Here is a 21,711-nt window from a genome sequence, read left to right as displayed (position 1 = left end):
CATAACATCCCTGCTCTTAAATTCAATTCCTCTAACCAACATTCCATTTGCCTTTTTGATAGCCTGCTGTACCTGCAAACCATCCTTTTGTGATTCATGCACAAGCACTCCCAGTCCTTCTACACATCAACATGCTGCAATCAGTTTCCATTTAAATAATAGTGATCTTCCATTCTTCCTTCCAAAATGGATAACCTCACATTTGTTAACATAGTACTCCATCTGTCAGACCCTTGTCCACTCACTTAACTAATATCCATCTCTCTGCAGACTCTTGTTACGAGGCCAAAGGACTCAAAAACCAGCAGCAATAGAAATTCACCAAGTCAATGGCTACTTAAACAAAACTGGTTTTATTTTCTTAATACACAATAATAAGATCAATATTTAACTTATTACTATTAACTTAACTTAACCCCCTTCTAATTCTAAGTGCATATATATGTAATGTTTGTGTGTTCAGGAAAGTTCTTTTTCACTGTCCAATTATTCACTTTACACTTCTCCACGTTCACTGGTATCAAGTAATCTTCCAAACTGTGCACAGAATTCAACATTATATTCATCAGGCTCTGGTGCTTTTACTCAAGTTGTAACCATTTACAAAGGTCTTTGTTGGTTTCAGAGAGATTTTCATTGTTCATTGGACACACAAAATGATATCCTTCAATCAGCAACTGAAGTGTCTTACCAAAAAAATTTGCCCATTCTTGGGTTTTTCCAAAAGATAAACTCTTCTTCCAGGCTACCACAAAGAGTTCTTTTTTCCCCCACATATTTCAGGAGAAACACAATAACCAGCCACAACCTCTACAATTGACTAGAGATATTGAACAGGCTGAACTCAGAACTCAAACCCCGTCTTGAAATGGGGTTGTGCTGCAGATCTGCCAACTTGTAGCCTTCACCACAAACTGGTGCAGAATACTCTCAGACTCTTTCTCTCTCCCAAACAATGGATGTTTTCTGTTTGCAAAACTATGTGGTCCCTCCCAGGAAAACAAACTTCAACCAGAAATTTAAAACTCTGGCACCAGTCTAGCAGCAAAATATTTCTCAGTTCTTGAGCCTGGACACTTCAAACATGCTGGTCCATTAACACCTACTTGTGAAACTCTCAAAAGCACCCCCCATTATCTCTGCAAAGCCAACTGCAGACCAAGTCTACTCTTGCATAGCTCATGCATGGCAAATTAGATGTTTGTTTGTTAAATGTGATCTAATAACTAAACCTCACAATCTTACCCTTTTAAAATATATTTTAATCATAATTTTATTAATTTATTCTGCACAATTTACTTTTCCCTCAATTAGTGTCATCAGCAAACTTAGATACACTACACTCTGTCCCCTCTTCCAGATCGTTTATGTATACTGTGAACTGACTTATGCGGCATCAGAAAAACATCCCTGCACCCAACTCTCTGCTTTCTATTGATTAACTAATCCTATATCCATGTTAATATATCACCCCCAATTCCAAGCAACCTTATCTCTGTACAAATCTTTTATACAGCACCTTATCAAACACTATCTGAAAATTCAGGTAAAGAACTTCCACCTGTTCCCCTCTATCTATTGCGCTCATTATATCCTCAAAGCACTCCAGTAAATTTGCCACATAGGACCTACCTTTGCTGAATCTATAGGCTTTTTCAGGTGCATTCTCCGCAACGAATGCATCTGAAGAAGAAGAAGCAGCCCTTTAAATTGCAGCTCAGGTGGCAGCGTTGAAAGCACAGCACTGGCCACCTGAAAGGACAGCTGCGCCAGGATGCGCATCTGAGCGCATTCTGGCTCCTGTCTCTTGGGCTGTCAATTCAGGAAGGCTAGCTATTAGCTGGGACAGCCAGCGTGGGCTATCAGTGTGGGATGTCCCCACACTGATCCCACTGCCCCACTCTCTCCCCACTCACGGGGCTGGAGCGGCCGGCCTGGAGGGGGGGGGGGTGGGAGGAGGCTGGAGCGGCCGGCGGGGGAGAGGAGGCTGGAGCGGCCGGCGGGGGAGAGGAGGCTGGAGCGGCCGGCGGGGGAGAGGAGGCTGGAGCGGCCGGCGGGGGAGAGGAGGCTGGAGCGGCCGGCGGGGGAGAGGAGGCTGGAGCGGCCGGCGGGGGAGAGGAGGCTGGAGCGGCCGGCGGGGGAGAGGAGGCTGGAGCGGCCGGCGGGGGAGAGGAGGCTGGAGCGGCCGGCGGGGGAGAGGAGGCTGGAGCGGCCGGCGGGGGAGAGGAGGCTGGAGCGGCCGGCGGGGGAGAGGAGGCTGGAGCGGCCGGCGGGGGAGAGGAGGCTGGAGCGGCCGGCGGGGGAGAGGAGGCTGGAGCGGCCGGCGGGGGAGGAGGAAGCGCTCGTCGGGTACCAACATTGTTTCGACCAGCCCCCTTCTCCCCCGTCGGCCGCTCCAGCCGCCTTCTCCCCACTCCCGAGATCAGTCCTGACAGTGTGGGGACTGATTTCATGAGTGGGGAGAGAGCAGGGCAGCGGGATTAGTGTGGAGACGTCCCTGCGCTGACAGCCCCACCGGGCGCCCGACAGTGTGGGGACTGGGAGAGGAGCTGTCAGGTGCTGGCCAGCTGACTGTCATCCGAATGCAGCTGATTTTAGGCAGCTGCATTCAGATGGCTGGGGAGGCCACTGTGCTGTGGGGATTATCTCTCTCGGAGGAGGGTTACCAAACTCGCCTTGCAGGCGACTCCTGCACATTCACGTGGCCTTCCCACAGCCATAATTTGCCAAAATGTGAGGCTTTACAAGCGGGGCAATTGGCCACCTGAAAGTGCCTTACGCTGCATCTGCCTGATGGATCCACTTTGCTCCAGATGGCTCGATATTTCTTCTTTAATGATAGCTTCAAGCATTTTTCCAACTAAAGATGTTAAACTAACTGGCCTATAGTTCCCTGCCTTTTGCTTACATCCTTCTTTTCTCATAAGTCCCTTTCACACTGGCGATTCCGAGTGGGTTAACTAGCTAATTTAGCGGGTCCATTCCCAGTAATCGTGTAGTTTGAAACATTCCAACCTGGCAGGGTGAGTTAAATTCAATCAGGTTTTGACACTTGGTGGGGACAAGTGTCAGAGCCTGGCTGAGTTAACTCACTAATCACCTTCTGGCAGTGCGAAAGCACAACCTGCTCTTGCACTGTTATCACTGGAGACGGCACCCCCCCCCCCCCCACCGTTTAAAATGCCGGGCTGCCGATAAACCAGGTAAATGATGGTGGATTGGGAAAGGCTCTCGAGGGCAGCATGCTGAGTAAGTTTTCCCACTTCCTTGGAGGGTTGGCAATATGAAAGGGGCTACTGCTTTTCCTTTATTGCTTGCTTCGTAGTTGTTTGTTGCTTCTTAAAGGTTTCCCAAATATTCTTGTTTTCCAATGCTCTTGGCAACTTTGAACTCATCAGCTTTTAGTTTGATGCCTTCCTTGATCTCTTCAATTATCCAAGGCTGGCTGCCGCCACCCTTACTGTTCTTGCTTTTAAGTGGAATATACTTTTGTTGAGCACTGTGAAAAATTTCTTTGAAAGTCTTCCACTGTTCCTCTCTCATCCTCTATTAGTTTTCTTTGTTTAGGCATAACACAATTGTTTTGACTGAACTATTGTACTCTCCATTTCTATGATAAGCTCAATCATTCTGTAATCACTCTTTCCTTGAGGATCCCTAACTACAAGATCGCTAATTTCACCTGACTTATTGCACAGGACCAGATCCAAGATAGCATGTTCCCTTGTAGGTTCAATAAAATGTTGTTTAAGAAAGCCATCCCACATGCATTCTCTGAATTGTTCAAGGTTGCCTCAACAACCTGATTCACCCAATCTATATGCATGTTAAAGGCCCTCATGGTGACTGCTCTTCCATCTTTACATGCCTCCGATATTTCTTGGTTTATTGCCTTTGCCACTGTAATGTTATTATTGGGTGGTCTTTAGACAACTCACACTGGTGATTTTTTTCCCTTTACTCCTCCTAATCTCAACATTTTGCTCATTAGATCTTACATCATCTCTCACTATTGCCCGATCTCATCCTTAACTAAGAGCACTACTCCACCTCCCATACTTTCCTACCTGTCTTTCGTTATTACCTAATATCCTTAAATATATTTAATTTCCAGTACTTTCCACCCTGCAACCTTGTTTCTGTAATGGTCATTAAATCATACCCCTGTTACAAACCCAGAGGACCCAAAAACCCTGCACCAATAGATATTCACCAAGACAAATAGCTACTTAAACAAAAGTTGCTTTTAATTATCTTTAAACATGAAAATAGAATCATACTTTAACTTAGCACAATTGACTTACTTAACCGAACTTAATCCCCTTCTAATTCTAAGCGCAGTGTATGTAATGTGTGTGTAAGTTCAGAAATGTTCTTTGGTTCACAGTCCAATCTCACTTCTCATTCCTCCAAGTTCACTGGCTGCAGGCAATTCTTACACTGTGCACAGAATTTAACTTTTATAAAGTTCACCAGGCTTGGTGCTTGAAAGGTAAATGGTTACTGCTCAGGAAAGTACTTAGTTTTCAGAGAGAGATTTGTTGTACAATCGACACCCAGCCACTTCAGTGTCTTCCTTTTTTTTTAAACTTTAAGATTTTATAACATGAATAACATATAGGATTACATTAAACAAAATTAAGAATAAAATAATAAAATTACAATACAGTATCAGTAGTCAAAATAAACTATACCCTCCCCAATAATTATTACACATTAATAACCCAACTCAAATTAGTCCCCAAAATAAAGAGTGAAGAATTAATAAAGTTAATAATATGTGAGAAAAAGAAAAACCCACTTACAAAAAAAACAAAAACATAACCGATTAAAATACTAACAAAAAGAAAAGTAATTAATACTAAGATATCAGACTTAAAAAACATATTTAAATCAAACTTAAATGCATATATTTAACAAACGGAGTTAAGATGAAACATATATTTAACTCAAACTTAATATAAAAAATTAGTAAAGTTAGTAACATTTTCTATCAAAAATTCTTAAACAATAATCAATTCTTAAAAAAAATTGTAGCATGGAAAAAAAAGATGAAAAAAAAACTTTCTCTATAGAGATAAACCTTCACCAAATATTAACTAACTTCACATCTATCATCATATTAGTCACATAAACCACCATCTTAAAACAACATTCAAACCTCATTAAGCATTGTACAATTCAATTTTAGTACTCTTCCACCATTTTTCCCTTTTACTCTTGAATAGTTATCCAATAAAAGCTCCAATACCACATTTAAATATCCCTAATCATTACGTTAAAATTCAGATATCCAAATAATAAAAACACATCTACAACAAAATCTATATCTTCAACAAATGGAGCATAAACCACAAACAAAATTCAAGCCTCATTAAGAATTGTACAATTCAATTTATAACTTTCACCATTATTCCCTTCGTTCTATAACTAAAATAGCAAAATAATATATACCAGAATTACCACTCCTTTCACCTTAAAGTTAAAGAAAAAATATAAAAAAAACTTATCCATCCCATTCACATTTAAATTTCAAATATTCCTTATCTACTGAATAAACTTTACAAAAAAAACCACATCAATTTTTAGTTTTTTAAACAATCAAATACTTTCTTATGCTTTTTTTTAATATTTAAACAAAAAAAACCCCTTCACTCTTTAATCTAATAATACAAAAAAAAGGAAAAAAAAAAACGGGTAGGAGGTTAAAAATACCCCCTCCCGTCTAAACCGCGCAATGCGGTAACTCCCAAAAAAAATGGGTGTGAGATAACTCACACGTAGCAGATGACTTTCAGGAAATAGTGTCTATCCAGTTCTCTCCCCCAACTCTCACTTCATCTTAAACTAACATCATCATCATTTAATATCCCTTTTTTTAAAAAAACATTAGAAAAAAAAAGAACAAATCTTCTTTTAATCAGCTCCAACTGCCGAGTCACCATTACAACCATTCCTTCTTGGAGCACGGCTCTTTTCTTCCATCTCTTGTCTCCTTAGAGATCGCGGCAGACTATGTCTCTGTTGAAACTGAGTAATTGACAGCTCTTGAGCAAATGCTATAGCTTCCTTTGGAGAATCAAAGAACTTTGGTTGGCAACCATCTTGGAAAACCTTCAAAACCGCTGGATATCTAAAGGTTGCCTTGTAACCTTTCTTCCACAACAACTCTTTAGCAGGATTGAATTCCCGTCGTTGGAACATAACTTATTGACTCAAATCCGCATAGAAGAAAACTCGATTCTTTTGAATCATCAAGGGTGATTTTCTCTGTTGTGCATTTCTAATAGCCACTCGTAAAATTATTTCTCTGTCTTAATAATTCAAGCAACGAACCAAAACAGGTCTTGGACTTTGACCTGAAATAGGTCTTCTACGCAAGGCTCTGTGAGCACGTTCCAGTATTATACCTTCCGGGAAATGTTCTTGACCCAGCACCTGCGGAATCCATTCAGTAAAAAATTTTCTTGGGTCTGGTCCCTCCATACCTTCCGGCAAACCAATAATCTTTATATTGTTCTGTCTGGATTGGTTTTCCAAATAATCAATCTTTTTCACCAAATTTTTATTTTGAGTTTGTAAGTCTTCGACCATTTTGGTCACATCAAAAACTTGATCCCGTATTTCGTCTATATCTTCTTCACTCGAATTAAATTTATCTCTCACTTCAAGCTTAAAAGCTCCAAACTCAGCCATCTGTTGAGAATGTATTTTCACCAGAGTATTAAACCTAGTACCAAGTTCAGTCATAATCTTGGATAATCCCTGCATTGTATAAGATAATTTAGATTCAAGATTCACAAAAATCTTTTCAATTGGAAGAGATTTTGGCTCAACAGATTCCTGTTTCTTCTGCATAACCAAAGGATCTTCTGTTCCTTCCTTCATTCTGGTTGCCTTCCTTATAGTATGACTGCATGTGGAAATCCCAGCCACAGCTTCTCCAGCAATGACTGGAGGACGCTGGCCGGGGTTTTCCCCAGTCCATAATGTATTAAGTTCTCCCAGTACATCAAGTTGTATAGGTTCTTCTATTTCAAAAGATGCAGTTTGCAGCGCCACCTCTACAGTTGACAAATGCCTTTGAGTAATTCTTTGTTCTAAAGGCTGTTTGGTGCCCTCTTTAGGGGGCTCTACCGATGTAACATAGAGCTCTACATCCGAACACTGTACCTCTCTCCTGGGATCCATTTCACGCTGAGTCCCAGTGTCTTTCCTGTAGGTAGGCTCCAAAACTTGAACTTTTGGAAAATGTAGTTTTTTGATGATCTGTTGTCGTTTTTTTTTTGCTCTTTTCCACCAATTGTACCATCATAAGTTAAATTAACAGCACTGAAATTATCTAAACTTTTAAAGAATTTTAACGGGCATTTCTAGACAAAACAATAAGATAGAGTCAGGAGAGGACTGGAAGGCACGTCTGATCCTTACGCCATCTTGCCACGCCCCCCCACTTCAGTGTCTTCCTGATGAAACTTTCCCCTTCAGGGTTCTCCAGATGATAACCTCTTTCTTTCAGGTCACCACAGAGTGCCTTTTTGTTTCTCTTATTCCAAGTGAAACATTAGACAGCCAGTCCTCTCATCTTGCATGAACCACGAGGGCTTTGACCAGGCTGAATTAAGCACTCACAACCCGTCTTCCACGTGGGGTTTTCCACAAGCTTGCCAGCTTGTCCTGTTCCAGTCCCAGCTGCTGTTGCTGGCTGTAACACTGTAGAAGTGATCACTGTGTATGTGTGTCTCTCTCTTTCTGTGTGAGAAAGCCTGTTTGACTCTCTCTGCTTGCAAAACCACATGACCCTCTTAGAACAGCTCCAGACAATCTGCAGCTCAAACAAGCTCTTTCATCTGTTGCCTTTTTGTAAACAACAATCCATTAGTGAAGTCTCTTGGGCACCATCCAAAGCACTTGCTAAGACTGTTGGCTCCAACATGTCTATCATAGGGAAGAGCTCCAGTATTTTAAATAAGATCTGTTTTAAAGTGTTTGTATGTGACCAACTCTACAAACCTTTCCCAATTTATCTCCCAAAAACATATCTATATACTCTGGAATACACCGTTGTACTGATTTGGGCAATAAGTTCACTGGCCATGTTTCAAATACTATAGGCATTCAGATAAAGTGCCCCCCCCCCCCACTATTTAGTTTAAAGCCCTGAAAGTCCGAGTTATGCAATTTTCCAGGATCCATATTCCATCACAGTTCAGATGAACCCTGGCCTTTTTGAGCTGTCCCTTCCTTCCCCAATACTGGTGCCAATTTTCCATGAATTGGAACCCATTCCACCCACACCAATGCTTGAGCCATGCATTTAATTCTCTAATCTTCTGGACCCTGAGCCAATTTGCACGTGTCTCAGGCAGAAACCCAGAGATTACTACCTTTTTGGTTCTGCTTTTTAATTTGGTCCAAGCTCCTCAAATTCCCTTAGCAAACCTCTTTCCTGGTTTTACCAGTGTCATGGGGACCCACGTGGATCTTTCCCCTCCCATTGCAAATTCCACTGCAAGTCAGATAGAACATCACAAACTTGTGGATCAGGCAGACAACACAGCCTTCGGGATGCTCTATCCTGGCAACAGAGAACTTTGTCTATTCCCCTAACTATACTATCCTCAAATGGCACTACGTTTCTCCTCTCTTGAAAGGCCTCCTGAACCATGGTGCCATGATCAGGTTGCCCAATCTTCCTACAACCTCCATTCTTATCCATATAATGAGCAAGAATCTCGGACTTGTGATAAGATCAAGGGCTGAGGCTCCTCCGGCATTGTCTCTTGGATCCCACTACCTGCCTCACTTGCAGTCACACCCTCTTGTCACTGGCCACAAGCTGAATTTGAAGCAATAAAAAGATTAAAAGAAAATAGTTAAGTTTTGTAGAACAAGAACACATTGTATAGAAAACACAATATGAAGAATAGAAGTACATTTCCAAAAAATAAAACAATAATGATATACCCTTCCCCATACAACATTGTCAGAATGACAAAACAAAAACAAAGAAATGAACTCTAATCCCCTACCAAAAAAACCAGGGATGTTTTGACATAAAATTGAAGGCAGTATTTATAAAACATTACTAAATGAAGGAAAAACCATATACATAAATAAATACGTTCAGTGATCAAGACAAGCAGCTTTAATAAGCACGAAAATAGTCCATAAAAGGACTCCAAATTTTATGAAAATTAATGTTAGTATGCAACGCTGCAATTCTGATGTGTGTGACTGCCCCCTGAAACAGTGTCCGTACCTCTCCCCCTCCCTGATGTGTCAGTGTTTGAGGCTCAGATTCCAGGTCATGAAATTTGAGCCTGACTTCTTCAAGCAACCACACTTGGTGAATATGTAGTCATCAGGAACCACAACGGGGTCCACCTATTTCCACGTCATGCAGCTACAACACATCACCTGATCCTTGATGCCTATTTTCAAATTGGAAATAATTAAATAAAGTAGGCATCAAGGATCAGGTGATGTGTTGTAGCTGCATGACGTGGAAATAGGTGGACCCCGTTGTGGTTCCTGATGACTACATATTCACCAAGTGTGGTTGCTTGAAGAAGTCAGGCAAGCAGGTCGGAACGGGCAACTGCTGGCGCTGCTGCTGCTGCGTGTCGTCCTCTACATAAAAGAAGCTTTTCCTGTGCCTCCTTTTCGAAGCCCCTCAAGTCATAGCCTCAAAGTCCCACTCCTAACACTGCACTTCTCACATATTAGCTGCCCCGCTTGAGTTTCCCCTCTTTTTATTGGCTACAGCTAATTAGCCAATGGAGTAATTTAAAAGAGCACCTACCTTTCCTGGTGCTTTTTAAAGCCTTCTTAGCTCACCTTCCCTTTTAACTGTCCTGCAAACAAAGTTCATATTAGTATACATTAATAGCAGATCCCGCCAGAATTAGTACGTCTTCCCTGCTGCCATCTGGTTCTTGAATAATAAATGAACCAAAGACACTGCCTTACTTTTTGTGCACTATTATTTTAATTTTTTTAATAGTAATGTCGTAAGATGGTTATAATATTAATGTTCGCACTATGATAAGCTGCAGCAAAACACTGAATTTTATGACTGGTTCATGACAATAAATTCTGAATTCCTTAACTTCTAAAAAGGAACTTAAATATTTGGTTGGCAATAGAAAGAAAAAATGGCAGCATTGCCGGAGTTGTATCACCAGCACTGCCACTGGTGCACACCCATGGAGAACAGAGAGTGGAGTCATAGCGCTTCTGCAGGATCCAACTTCGACTGCTATTGGCTCCATTCAGGCTTTAAATGGCCCGGAAATGCAGCCAACAGTGTTTTAAAAAAAATGCTGCAGCCATGGCATCTACGCCTACAATGGTAGTGCCTATGTTTGGCAGCAGCCATGAGGGATTGCAAACTCTGGGAAAGCAGAGAACTGGTGCAGGTCATGAGATAATGGGGAGACTACTAAAAAAAGTGGACATACACAAATCTAGATCAATAACTTCAAATGAGAGGCACCGAACAGAATCAGAAAAAGGAGCTAAAGTGAAAAATCAGTCTTTCCTTCCTTGTTGGCAGTTCAAAAGACAGTGTTTTGTACAACACAATGGGAATTAATTTTTATGTAGCAAACAGAATGCCTGGAAGATAGAAGGACAAGTGGGAACTTGATTGGCGCTCTCACAATTACAAAGAAAACCTGACAAATTCTCTCTTTCCCACTAGATGGGAGATCAAGGAACAAGCTCATCCAAAAATTAAACCACAGTCATTCAGAAGTCAAATAGAACACCTCCACGTTAAAAAAAAACACAGTAGCAGTTTCAAACAATCTTCTGGTAATGGCAACTGATGCTAGTCTAGTCTAAATCTGAAATTTAGATCTGAGGTGGATGCACTTTTGTTCATTAAATTGATCAACAGACGTGACAAAGGCAGATACATGGAGCTAAATAATAAATTACTCATAATCTTAGCAAATGGCGGAACATGGTTGAAGCGGTAAATGATCTACTTCGACACAAGATCATTCAACTTTTATGTGACAATTATTGAAAAGGACCACACAGTGGCGCTGCAGTTTCAACAGCTGTCTTACAGCTCCACTGCCTGGCCTTTCATCTTCACTGCAAGAGCTAGCTGCATCAAGTTGCACATTCTTTCTGTGGCTTCACCCCACATCCCAATGACATGCTGATTGTTGGGTTAAATGTCTACTGAACATATTCTCTCACACCATCTTTGATTATGATGGGGATAATGTTGTTGGAAATGTACTGACGAGATTGCAGAAGATTTAGCATAGATTTGATGGGCCACAAGTCCTCTTTCTATGTCAATATAAAATACAAAATAGATAATTCTAAAAACACACAAAAAAATTCCTGCAAAGGTTCCCGAGTTATCTGATGTGACCTTAGCAGACCAATGGAATCAAATAGAAATGGCACAAGAAGGTATTTTAAACTGTTTCTCTAGCATTCTTGCTGACCTTTTGTTGGTGATCAAAGGAAGATATCAAAGGCAAGTCAGAGGAAACCACAGATGTACATCGTTGTTGATATATCAGGCATGCAAAGAGTGGAACCAAATCAACTCTGACATAGAGGACCTCTGCACGGCTGATAACTTATCAGGCTCCTTAATGGAAACTAGAAAGAAAGGCCTGACACTTAGGAGGAGAATTCTCCATCTGATTACAGATATCTGCTCCATAATGAAATAGTCTCAATTAAAAATTGGGGGGGGGGGGTGGGGGAGAGAGAGAGAGAGAGAGAGAGAGAGAGAGAGAGAGATAGAAGGGGGGAGAGAAAGGGGGGGAGAAAGGGGAGGGGAGAGAGGGAAGGGGAGGGGAGAGGGAGGGAAAGGGAGGGGCATGCCGAGGAGGAGGAGGCGGGGCGGGGAGGAGAAGGTGGGGTGGGAGCTGGAGGAGGCGGTGGGGAGGAAGTGAGGAGGCAGTGGAGAGGAGGCGGGGCGGGGCTTTGAGGAGGCGGGGGCGGGGCGGAGCGGCGGCGGGGGCGGAGCGGCGGCGGGGGCGGAGCGGCGGCGGGGGCGGAGCGGCGGCGGGGGCGGAGCGGCGGCGGGGGCGGAGCGGCGGCGGGGGCGGAGCGGCGGCGGGGGCGGAGCGGCGGCGGGGGCGGAGCGGCGGCGGGGGCGGAGCGGCGGCGGGGGCGGAGCGGCGGCGGGGGCGGAGCGGCGGCGGGGGCGGAGCGGCGGCGGGGGCGGAGCGGCGGCGGGGGCGGAGCGGCGGCGGGGGCGGAGCGGCGGCGGGGGCGGAGCGGCGGCGGGGGCGGAGCGGCGGCGGGGGCGGAGCGGCGGCGGGGGCGGAGCGGCGGCGGGGGCGGAGCGGCGGCGGGGGCGGAGCGGCGGCGGGGGCGGAGCGGCGGCGGGGGCGGAGCGGCGGCGGGGGCGGAGCGGCGGCGGGGGCGGAGCGGCGGCGGGGGCGGAGCGGCGGCGGGGGCGGAGCGGCGGCGGGGGCGGAGCGGCGGCGGGGGCGGAGCGGCGGCGGGGGCGGAGCGGCGGCGGGGGCGGAGCGGCGGCGGGGGCGGAGCGGCGGCGGGGGCGGAGCGGCGGCGGGGGCGGAGCGGCGGCGGGGGCGGAGCGGCGGCGGGGGCGGAGCGGCGGCGGGGGCGGAGCGGCGGCGGGGGCGGAGCGGCGGCGGGGGCGGAGCGGCGGCGGGGGCGGAGCGGCGGCGGGGGCGGAGCGGCGGCGGGGGCGGAGCGGCGGGGGCGGAGCGGCGGGGGCGGAGCGGCGGGGGCGGAGGGGCGGGGGCGGAGAGGCGGGGGCGGGGGGGAGGCGGGGGCGGGGGCGGGGGCGGGGCGGCGGGGAGGCGGGGGCGGGGGGGGGCGGGGGGGCGGGGCGGGGGTGGGGGGGGCGGGGGGCGGGGCGGGGCGGGGCGGGGCGGGGGGCGGGGCGGGGGGCGGGGCGGGGGCGGGGCGGGGGCGGGGGGCGGGGCGGGGCGGGGGGCGGGGCGAGGGCAAGGAGTGGGTTGAGGAGGGGAAGGATGGTAGGGGCTCAGGGAAGGAAGGAGGGAAGGAAGGAGGGAGGGAGGGAGGGAGGGAGGGAGGGAGGGAGAATGCCAGGCTGAGGAATGGCGAGCAGGTGCCGGAGCCTGGCGTTGCTTCTCCATCCGCCGCCGCTCGGTCAACGCCAGGACAAACCTGAATGAGCCGAGCTCAGGGCGATTTGCTGTTGCTCAGGATGTTTCTTCTCGCCCTGCGACCGGACCAATGTCTGTCTCTCGATGAGCAGCCCAAGGGCTTGGCAGCGCTCAGAGGACGACACGCAGCAGCAGCAGCGCCAGCAGTTGCCCGTTCCGACCTGCTTGCCGGCGGCCGAGTCGCGAGCGAGGCTTGGCGTGGCGGCACGCGCCTGCACCACGTGCGGGCCTGCGCGTCACGGCAGTGGGCAGGCGGAGGGAAGGCACGCACACCTGACCTAGCGCATCGCTGCTCCCAGTTACATAAGCAGCAGCATCTTTGCGGTCGTGGCCGTGCTCGCGACTTCAAGCACTGCAAGAGAGGCCCTGGCCCCCACGAACCTGGACGTCACCCACACATTGCAACAGGGCACCGTCGGCTGCATTCACCTTGCCGTCCTTCTGCGGCATGGGCTGGTCCCCAAGGTCCTGGATCGGGTGCTATGGAGACTGCGAAGGGCTGTCTTCCCCACCCTAAACTTGCGCTTCATTTCCGTGTCCAGAATTGTGACCTTACTTTCAAATGCTCACCTTCCCGTTTCAAGTTAAAATGAACCCCGCTGGGGCCGATTGTCCGTCGGCGACGACCATTGGGCAAACGAGCAGAATCAGATGCTTGTACCTTGAACGCGATTGAGGTGAAAATAATGTTTACAGTGATTCAAGGCCATTTCAAAAACGCCATCACTTTCACTCACTCGTTTTCTCTGCAATTTCAAGCTCCTTTTACAACTTGCATCCCGCTATTCAGTGTCCCGGGATAGGAAAGGCGTTTTTGCTGTTCACACTGGACCACTCCCAACTGGGACACTGAACGCTTTCACACTGGCAAGGAGCCAAACCCCGGTTAGGACTGTTCTACCTTCTACTGGTGAAGTCATGACACATTGAGTGATGGTGGACCTGCTGTAAATCCTCATCGATGTCTTATGATCTTGTATTTGAACAAAATTGATCTTGCCTATTTATAACATAATTACAAGTATGAGCTTTCAACCCCTGTTGTTGATGTGCCGAACTATAGAAACCTTTATAAGGGACCGCGGGAAAGTGCTAGCAATAAATAGCAATAGCCGACAAATTTGAAACATCATGGGAAAGTTGGTCATGCTATTGCGCACAATTTAAATCGTGCAGGCAAGTTATTAGCACTATCACGCACAATCTATAAATACCGTGAGAAAGAACGACCGAGAAACCTCTCCAGGAGTGCTCCGTGCATGCAGCCAGGCGAACAGCCCTTTCTCTGCTGCACAGCATTCTGGGAAGTCAGATCCACTCTCACTTTTTCCCAGTCTTCATAAATTGTGTGCTATAGTGCTAGCAACTTTCCCACGCTCTTTAAAAATTGTCCGCTATTGCTATTTATTGTTATTTATTTCCTCTTTCTCTCTCACCTCCCGCTGCAACTTTCCCCACCCCAAAATTTATACGTTCACTTTTATCTTCCATCATGTTCCTGCACTCACACAAAACCTTGGGTCATTTCTATTCCAGAATGCAATTGCCCATTCTACACTTTCCTGATCACCGGAGATTGTACCAGAGGTCAAGGGAGTTTATCCCCTGCATGAGATGATGTCATCTCATGCCGACATTGAGAAGATTTTCCTTTCACACTAGACTCTTTTTAGGCAGATTGGTTGTTAAATTCCTGGGACCACTTGCAAGTGTGAAAGGGGCTTCAGAGAATTCTGTTGAGCTGCCAACACGACCATACTTGTAATACTCCAAATAGTTCATTCGCTCCAAGTTCACTTATCTCCACAGCACCCACTTCAAGCCACAATGTGGCTGTAACAATGTAGATATAACACCTGCCCCTCTCCCTGTCCAGCACCCTACTCTTTCCATGTGAACTAAAGATTTTCCTTTACTTAAGAAAAAAGATTAAAATATTCCCTCTAAAAGTGCATTTTATTTGAACAAACCAAATGAAGATCAGTGGCAGTTTTGTGGAACTCGAGTTTCTTCTTTATGGTTGACCCTGCACTTTGTTGTTTATCTGTATAATTCTTATAATTACATTCTGACCTCTCAGCCTTGTGCCTTCTGTCCTATTTGAAATGTATATTGTCAATATACCTAAGTCCATCTTCTGACAACACAACTTCCAAGCTTTGAGGCTCCACACCAAGTCCAACATTTTCAGATAATGGGTATTTCTAGTAGTTTATTTCAGATCTTCAGCATTCTTTTTCAATTTCCTTTGGAAGCATCAGAGAATTATTGTGCATTTTAATCCCTTACAGCTGTTACATTGCACTGTCACCCCATCACCATTTCATTTTCCCTGCCCTCCATCCCACGAAGACTATCTCTTTTGTTTTCCCCTTATTTTATCGAGAACTATTTCCTTCCACATTTGATTAAATAAGCGAGGCCACTGATTAATATAATTTAATGGTGTGTTCAGAGAAAATTATCAGAAAAATTTGCATGACTTTGAAAGAACCAGTCTGTGATTCTTGAAGGTAACATTAAAACGAGAGCAAATAATTTGGAAGCACATTTGAAACAATAATAGTATTTACCAGGAAGAAATAAATTATTATTGATGACATAGCCAAAATGTAATGTTTATCTATGAATAACCATGCTGTAAATCTTAAGATTAGAATTATCATTGTTAACTGATAATATTTATTTACAGAACATATTCATTGCATGTGATTGTGGTTGTTACATTGAGACGAGCCTATTTACACACTCAAATTGTTTCACTACATGAACCTGTTCATTGAGGAATCTAAGACGCCAAGATCTCAATCAATAAGGAAAGTGGGCCAAGGAAAGACAGATATAATTTAATGTGGACAAGAGCAAGATGTTACATCTTGGGAAATTAAACCTGGGTAGGGAAATTAAACCTGGGGTGTATTGTAGACCTAGAGGTACAATTATATAGTTGCATTACTGGGACTGGAGAGCTTGAATTATAAGAGAGCCTGGAAAGGTTAGTGCTTTTTTTCTCTGGACCATTGAAGGCTGAGAGATGATATGCCATAGAAATGGACCAGACAAGTGTTATACTAATACAGGGCTTTTATTAACAGACTCTCAGCCACCAATATATTGGCCAGTGGGAAAGCATCTCCATCTGTTATACCAGAAGACTGGAGCATCTCTACAGCTATAGTCAAGAGCAAGCAACTCCATACATGAGAAGCAGTCAGTATAATACAACCCACATTACATCATCTCATGAGGTACCTTAATGAAGTGTCTATCATCATGAGGGGGAATGGTCACAGACTTTTAACCAGCATGGTTGGGGTAGGGGGTGTGGTGGGGAGGAGGATGGTTGGGACCCAAAACAAGAGGGCATAGTTTTAAAATGAGAAGGAAAAGATAAAAGGCATGTGGTGGAACAAGAGGTGAATACAATTACAACCTTTAAAATATATTTAGATAATAAGAGAGGGATGTGGGCAAATGCAAGCAAATGGGACCCAAAAAAAAACAATTAGGCACTTTGGCAGCCAAAAAGGCCTATTTCCATGCTATATAACTAAGAATAGATTTTGTGAAAATCATTGTTATGCTTTTGTGATACATTTATTAATTCAGCCAACATCTATTGTAATAGCAAAATCAAATCTATTTTTTGCAAGTAACAAAAGTAATAAATACACTTGGGCCTCCAGCGATTCTTGCCTGAACTTTTATGCCTTTCCTCAATGCTTTTTCAGCCTAATTTGTCTGATATTTAGTCATGCATGAGCCATAATTTTCCTCCAGTCAAATTATGGGAATATAAAAACTATTGTCATTAGCCCACATTTTTTGCTGTTGATTCATCCAGTTACATTGTAGTAACTACTGTATTTGAAAACTGCACATTTCTATTGATGACAAAGAGAAAGTGGATGTGGAAGGCACCATGATTCCTTCAAAGGCGACCTCTAGCCATTGGCACTTACAGGATGCAATATCCACCATCAAAGCCAACTTGAATATGCGATTGAAATACCTTATTATGAGCCAAAAAAAACAATCTGCTGGAGTTACTCAGAGGGTTGAGCAGCATAAGTGGAAGGGAAAGAATGGTTGACTTCTTATTTCTGGTGGATTGCTGACTCTTTATTTCAAAAATGGCATTGGCTCAGATAAAATCAGGAAAGGGATATTATTAAAAATGTCTTGAATTTGTTCCTGTTTCTATTCCTACTCTTAAACAAAAAGGAAAATGGTAATTTCAGTATTTATGAGTTTTCTAAATGAAATGCAAATCCATGGGAAGTTAGATCTGGTTGCACACATTTTTGCCTGAATACTGGGCTGTAGGTTTTCCACATTGATAAGCTTTAGTGCTCTTTGGAATTTTTTGAAGAAAGATTACCATTCTATTCGGGTATAATTAATTAAGATTGCATTTATAAAAACTTCAAACTTCATAACATATAGCAAAATAATTTATTTGTTATAGAGTGAACAATTTTTGAAAGTTACCAGTGCATATTTTAATACTTGTCATAAATACATTTTAGCTATGAATAACATCTTTAATCATTTAACATTGGTCTGCTATATTGTAGTGCACAGTGTAACACGACCAAATAATGACATCAATGTCTTTGTTATTACAAGGAGTACAACTGTTGGAATTCCTAAAAGAGTTAAAATATTAAATTGGCAGACACAATGAATTAAATGGCATAATTGCTTGCAAATTAAAAACGTGTCCAGATGCTATATAATCAAGACTTATTTATTCATACCATGAAATTAAAATGTGCCTCTGCACTGAAGTTTGGCATAGAGTGCAAGGTTGCCCCTGAATTTGATGCAACAACTTCAGAAATTTCTTTGCATGTAAAATAACATTTACTACCAAAAATGGAATTCTAGTTTTAGAAAACACATTAATGAAATACATTGCAAACTTAATGGTTAGAACATTTTTTTAAAAATCTGCATCATTTTAAAGTCGTAATATCTAATTTATAAAAGGAGAATTTTTGGGATGCAAAATAAAAGCAATCTATTTAAATGTAAAACTGTTATAATTAGATGGTTAGTGTTTTGATTAAAAAGGCATTTACTTACTTTTAAGTCCAAATAAGTGTTCTGTGAAATGTCTAGAATCTGTATTCATTGGAGGCATTTTTATTTGTCATTGCATTCAATTACCTTTACACTTCCTGATTCATTTATAGGTTAATAACAAGGATTCTGCTGTTGCATTTTAACAAAGCAAAGCCACAATGACTAAAACAACTGAAGTTAGGTAACTCTTTTGATGCATAGCATTAGTAAACCTAATAATGCTTATTAATTAACACTCACCAAAGTGCTCATTTTACAGCAGCGATTTTGGATGTATGTTCAGAGTTCAGCAAAGATGATCAAAATACATACTTTTCTAGCTAGAATAGTAAATACATTTCCTGTGGCTGATTAACTTCAATTTAGTTTTGAATGTGATATGCAAAGCTACTTTATATAATGGAAAGATGTTCAGTTTATAATAACTATTTCATCATTTAATACAAATGTTTACACTGAGGGATAGAACAGATAGCAGACTGAGAAAATAAGCAGGTTTTTACAGAATCAATGGAACTTGACCACTGCTGCCAATAAATCCTAAACTGATCATTTTATGCACCATGAGTAGCACCATAAAATCTTACATGCCCCTAAAATATCAGTGCAATTTCTAACATTCCCTTTCCATTCCAATAATCTAATAAGATGCTTTAGCACTGTTAAAGCACTACCTTATCGGCTAATTTGCAAATACATATTCTGATGTATTTTGTCAGTTTGTTTTGTTACTCTCTTTAACAATATGATTTGGTGTTTTAATTAACAAGTAATTTGCTATTTAAAAGTTTAATATATCTTTAATGCACTTATATTTTACATAAATCTAAGTGGGTCAAGAGGTAAGAGCACGAAATCATATTTGGCATATAATTACCGAATGACAACACATTCATGTACAAAGCATTGTGAAATTTAAAAAATATATTCTTTATGTAAAGCCAATTTATGTCTTATGGATCTTGTGGAATTCCTTCTATTTAGCACATAGGTGCTAGTGAACTAATTTTGGTTAAAAAGATCTGATGACGTTAACCAGTGCAATAACATACAGCTGAAAATACCCATATATTTACAAAACCTTTATCAATATTACTTATAGTATGATAACAGTACATATTCATCTGTTTCCTGATTAAAAGTGCAGAGGTAAATTCAAAGTTAAAAACACTCACAATATAGTACATAGCACCACCATTAAAAAAAAGGCATATCAGCCTATTTTTGGTTTATCAGATGTGTTGTGATCAGTAAACAATAAAAAAAAAGTGTCAATAAAATGATTTTTTATCTTACAAGACTACATATTGTGTACTATATGTACAAACAATGCTTTTCACTGTTGGAATTTTGAAAACATTGAAGTATCCTTTCACAAAACAATTTGGAGAGAAATAAATATAAACAGCAATCATAAATACAATACTATACATCAAACTGCCCAGATTTATCTACAGACATAGAACACAGAGGTATGTATGAGTTTGTCCTTCATCTTGTTCCAGCTTCTGTCACATAATGTTTCACTGTCATAACAGACCACAAACCTGGAGCACCAGCTAAAAAAGACAAATGATGAGTCAAAGCAAAATTATTTAGAGAAAAACAATGTTAGAGAAACATTTGCTAAATCCTGTGATTAATTACAATTAACAGATTACACATTAAATCAGCGCACTGCTGGAAAAATTGCTATGTGCAAAGGACAATGTGGACTACTATATTTGGTTAGCCACAACCAGCAGCTATTATTATTTGGGATTAATTTCCAATCTATGTTCAGCAGCAAATCAAGATTTTGTGTAATATATTGGTTTATTGTTTGTTAATTCATTGTTTGGAATTATCATTAATTTAGTCATCTTTACATGTGGGAAGAGCAATTGGGAATTGTTAGTTACAGCATTTTCATGAAGGTTTCATAAAATCATCACAAAATGTTGGGGAAATTCGAGCATCATGAAAAACTGAATGCAAGTCCCTTGATTCATTGGCTTTACCTGATAAAAATTTGCAGGACAATGCATTTATTATACTTGCTGCAAGTCTTTAAGGAATTACAAATATGCTCCTTTGCCTTATAAAATTCCTCTTCCGCTTTGAGATTCTAAGTCTTAATGCCTTTGAGAAAGCCATAAGGTACAACTTTAAACTTCTGATATTTTTCTTAAAATCAAGCGAAACAAGGCAAAAGTTACAGCATGGTTAGCCAATCAATTTGCAGGGACAATTCTTTATTTCCATTAAGATACACATTAGGAAAATTATGCAGAGCACAAATGAGATGCTTGATACCAAGACTGACTTTGCAATATATATTCACATTGAACGAAAATGTGAATTAACAGCATTAAAATGGTATTAGTTATCATACTAACACAAATGGAAAACCTCTCTGAGTTGTCTATTAGTTTTGTCTATCCACATTGTAAGGGTTAAAATAAATTGCAAGTTGCAAGCACCTAGATAATGCTTTTGAATTCCATGAATATGTCTCCATAGTAACAGTTTTTAGCCAAGGTCTTTTTCTGCGTGTTTAATATAAACAAGTTTAGTTTTGAATTTGCTTTGTACTTTTTAGAACCAAGGAAAAATATAGATAGTCTAGCTAATTTCTTTGACTGTTCTTTTGAAAATATTAACGTATTAATATTTTATTGTTGAGTTTAATAACAGTTTTAATTGTTTTAATAATTATTATCACAATGTTACAGGCCCAGAGGATCCCAAGACCCAGCAGCAATAGATATTCACCAAGACAAATAGTTACTTAAACAAAAGTAATTTTTAATTTTATTTAAACATAAAAACAGAATCAAAATTTAACTTATTACTATTAACTTAACCCCCCCCTTCTAATTCTAAGTTCACGTGTAAGTAACGTGTATAAGTTCAGAAAAGATCTTTGATTCGTAGTCCATTCTCACTTCTCACTCCTCCAAGTTCACCGGTATCAGGCAATTTTTATACTGTGCACAGAATTTAACATTTATAAATTTTCTCCAAGCTCTGGTACTTAAATGGTTATTGCTCAGGAAGGTTCTTGTCATTGTCAGAGAAAGATTCGTTGCTCATTGGACAAACACAAACTGATTCCTTCTGATCAGCTACTTCAGTGTCTTCCCAAAGAAACTTGCCCCATCAGGGTTTTCTAAATGATAACCTCTTCTTCTGCAGGTCACCACAGAGTTGGTTTTGTTTCCCATATTTCAGGTGAAACACTCTAGCCAACCATTTCCTCTTGTATGGACCACAAGAGTTTTCAACAGGCTGAACTCAGAACTCACAACCTGACTTCAAAATGGGATTTAAACAAGCTGCCAGCTTGCCATGCTGCATCCTCCAAAAGCCACTGCTGAAACTCTCTCTCTCTCTCTCTCTCTGAGAGAAAACCTGTTTCTTCTCTCTCCCTCTCTGCTTGCAAAACCACATGATCTTCTTAAAACAGCAAATTGCAACCAGACAGATTGCGGAACTGGACCCA

General features: G+C 42.4%; 2 protein-coding genes across 6 annotated transcripts in view; both read right to left on the bottom strand.

Annotated features, from left to right (window-relative positions):
• prickle2b (prickle homolog 2b) overlaps positions 1–13,360 on the bottom strand; it is a 281,661-nt gene extending 268,301 nt beyond the window's left edge. For 3 of the 4 annotated variants that reach the window (XM_069937140.1, XM_069937137.1, XM_069937141.1), the window contains exons 1-2: positions 13,141–13,360; positions 9,806–9,857 (exon numbers count right to left, since the gene is read on the bottom strand). The gene's annotated coding sequence lies outside the window, so the exon portion shown is untranslated. Of the gene's footprint in view, positions 1–9,805; positions 9,858–11,471; positions 11,686–13,140 lie in introns of those variants that run through there. The other variant, XM_069937138.1, reaches the window with a different exon arrangement.
• Positions 13,361–17,611: 4,251 nt separating this feature from the next.
• The window catches only part of adamts9 (ADAM metallopeptidase with thrombospondin type 1 motif, 9), a 290,215-nt gene continuing 286,115 nt past the window's right edge, over positions 17,612–21,711 (bottom strand). For both annotated transcript variants that reach the window (XM_069937131.1, XM_069937130.1), the window contains exon 41: positions 17,612–19,786. The gene's annotated coding sequence lies outside the window, so the exon portion shown is untranslated. The remainder of the gene's footprint in view (positions 19,787–21,711) is intronic.

The sequence above is a fragment of the Narcine bancroftii genome, chromosome 5 (assembly GCF_036971445.1).
Source record: "Narcine bancroftii isolate sNarBan1 chromosome 5, sNarBan1.hap1, whole genome shotgun sequence".
Lineage (NCBI taxonomy): Eukaryota > Metazoa > Chordata > Chondrichthyes > Torpediniformes > Narcinidae > Narcine > Narcine bancroftii.
Note: the sequence above shows the minus strand (reverse complement) of the source record. Positions and strands in the feature narration are given on the sequence as shown.